The sequence below is a fragment of the Erythrolamprus reginae genome, chromosome 3 (genome assembly GCF_031021105.1).
Source record: "Erythrolamprus reginae isolate rEryReg1 chromosome 3, rEryReg1.hap1, whole genome shotgun sequence".
NCBI lineage: Eukaryota > Metazoa > Chordata > Lepidosauria > Squamata > Dipsadidae > Erythrolamprus > Erythrolamprus reginae.
Window position 1 is genome coordinate 178,913,022 of NC_091952.1, and position 3,341 is coordinate 178,916,362.

Genomic DNA, 3,341 nt, shown 5'->3' on the forward strand with positions numbered 1-3,341 from the left:
ATAGTATTTGACGAACCTCAGATATTATAGATCACAGTACACACAATTGTGATAGTTGTAAAAGATTCATAAAACCTCAATTGTGGTTTTGTTGTTAAATGTGTAATATCTTCAGGACACATTTCCCTCCAAATTATATTGCAGTACTATTTATACAAATTACACTAGTAAATGTGTTCAATCTACATATGTACAGTATATATAAAGATGAAATACACTCGCATAGAATCATGAAATCTCCAGAAATGTAAAGCCTACAAACTTGAAATTTGGCCTGCATGTTTCTCTTGGCTTCTAAGTGCTCACTTAGAAAGGGGTTTTCGAAATGACCATGAGGTCATTAGTATGCTAAGGAGTTAAGACATTCTATTTCCCCTTCCCCACCTGAAAAGAACTCTGTTCCAACTGCCACTTGGATGTGTCCAGCACCTGACTCATCCGGCCTCCAGCCTGGGAATTTGGAGAGGATCAATGGGGCCAGCTTAAGAGAGAAGGGGAGGAGAGGATCAATGGGGGACACTGTGGGAGAGAAGGACAGGAGAGGCTTCTGTGGGGCAAGAGAAGGGCACGAGCCTGATCAGAGTTTTGTAGTGGAGCATGGGTATTCAGCTAGTGTGATAATAATATTGGAAAAAATCAGTAGAACATCACTGATCTTGGATAAAGATTTTTATCACTCACTAAGCTACGCTTAAAAATATTTATCTTCCTTCACACTATATCACTTTCTCCATCTTGGGTGGAGTCATTCAGGATGGGTTGTCCTCGTCCATTCAGAGTGAGAACCGAGTCTACTAGTTTTTGCTGGATCCACCGACCTGGGACCCAGTTTAGACTCGGTCCTCAGACTGGACAGACATTACCTTCTCCCTTTCCTGAGATTGACTTCAAGAGCCTTTGTGTGTGGATTACCATCAGGTTTTTTCCTTTATTTTCTTTTTTCTTATTTGGTTCACTTGAGTGATTATAGCTTTAGTCAATCCAGTCTTACAGTCGAGTCTCGGCTCCTGATACAGAGCATGTGTCAGTGCCCCAAATAGCATCTGAGAAATAAATCAAGATTCCAGTCCAATTCTCTCATCCAAGGTTCGATTTATTAACACAACCATGTTTGTCATACCGTTTCCATCCCAATACTAACTTCCTTCCAGTACCCCACCCAGGTTAAGGTTTATCCCTCCAACCTCACACCCACAGGTTCATCATGAGGACTAGTCTGAGTGCAGGAATTACACCGACCACCTTACATCGGCTGGTGCAGAACAAAGGATGACCTTGGGCTCTAAGAAAGGAATTTATTGTTGCAACTATCCCTCCCAATTCCCATGATATTATTCTACTGTAGCAGGCCAAACTCTCTAGCTCCAAATGATGGCTTCAGCCTGACAGCACGTTTACGCCAGGAACACAGACATCAAAGCTTGCTCTGGTCTGGCTCAGGATAGCCGAATTGCTATCAGCAGCAAGTTAGGCATTGACCATCTGGGCTTGCCTTGGTGTGCGTAAGGGATGGTACGCTCATCTAGCCCATAATCCAGAAGGCATTGACCGTCAGAGCTTGTTCAGGTCTGCCTTTGAGGAGACGTGTAATTCCGAGCCAAAGTGTCTCTATTACGAGGCAGCAAAGCGTGCAGTGACATAAAAGGATTTTTGTAGTTCCCGCTGGGTCACAAATTTAAAAAGTCAGTTGCTGCTGCAGAGAGAACAAGGAAGTGTGGGAAACACACTCAATTCTGATAATTAAAATCGTGGAAGCAGCAAACCCGAAAGAGATTGCAAGGATCAGATTCCAGCAGCCATTTTTAAGGATAGATTGCTTTAAAAGCAACAAGATGGTAGGCACCACAGGGCCTAGGAAACCGATACGGGTCAAGCAACTGATGAAAACCTCTCCTTATAGCACAGAGGAAGCGGTCCTAGCAAGCACCAATCCTGCCCCATCGGGGATTCCAACCCAGTGGGCGCTGGGGCCCTTCCCTTCTCAGGCCCCAAGGGGATCCAAGGTGTTCTGCCCCAGCACCAAGCCCCAAATAATTACACACACACAAATATCTAAACACAGTTTGTTTCAATAATTAACACAGGAAAGGCAGAAGTTATTCTGTTCAAAACCCCCAGCTGTTAATATACTATCGTAACAGCTGGCCAAAGACCAAGAGATAATGGGCAAGTCTTACTTACTTGGCACAAGTCCCAAAACTAGAAAATGCAAGAAACAAGATTCGGGCAGGAATGCAAACTGGAACAGCGCAGAAGTCAAGATTCAGAAACTATGATGCAAACTGGAAACCCAGAAGTTTCAGGAATGAAGATGTAAACTGGAAACACCAAATTCAAGATTCAGGAGTAATGTTGTTCCATGCAACTATCTTCAGCATGGTTAGGACTTAAGGAGTCTAAGGGCATGGCTAACGAGCCTGCAGTTCTACTCTCAAGAAGACCTCCTCTGGAGTAAACACTCTTGCCTCTTGGCAGCTCTTGCTTCAGGAAAGGAGTAGCCCCTCCTTTCCCATCACTGCCAAGAGGTGCTGGAGGTTCCAAAGGCCCTGACTGCAAAGGCTGCTGGTGGGCCACAAGACAAGGCTTCCAAGAAGGCCAACATACGCAGAGACAAATACCTTCAAAAGATACGTACCCAGACCTCTCAAGGGGAGAGACCTCAAAAACTTGGAGCAGCAGCCCTTCAAAGCATCAACGTGGAGCTTGCCCCCAACCTTCCTCCCTCAGACCAGCTGTTCCTAGACAATGTTGAATTAAATAGTGATCCCACAGAGGTATGGGGGCACTTGGGCTTCACTAGGCCACCCTCTGTTGTGGTTAGCTCTGGCCCAGCTCCTGCCCCAAGGACTGTGGATGTGGGGGAGACATCCATATGCTGCAGGCCTGTTTTGCCCCCGGTGGAATCTGATGATGAAGGCTCCTCTGACCAAGAAGACATGAGTGACAGGGAGGAGGAGAGTGGGGCAGACAGCTCAGAAGGAGATCAATTATCTAGCTCCTCCTTGGATTCAGAACAAGAGTTAATGATACAGCCACGCATGCGGAGAGCGATGCATAGGCAACAACAACTGAGAGATTATTATCAAAGAAAATGAGGCCACCTGTGGTTGGGTGGGGCTGTGATAATTAGTGAGGCTGCTATAAATAGCAGCCTGTGGGTTTGGCCATTGTGGAGGATTATCTGATCGTTGTGCTTCGTGACTGCTTTACTGACTTGGACTTTTTGTGTGCTGATTTTTCCCCGCTTTGAAACTAAACCAGAGCGAAGTGTGTTTCACTTTGTGAAAGAAGAAGGACTGTGAATTACCTCACAGCTGCAAGCTAAGTATCTCAGAACTGAT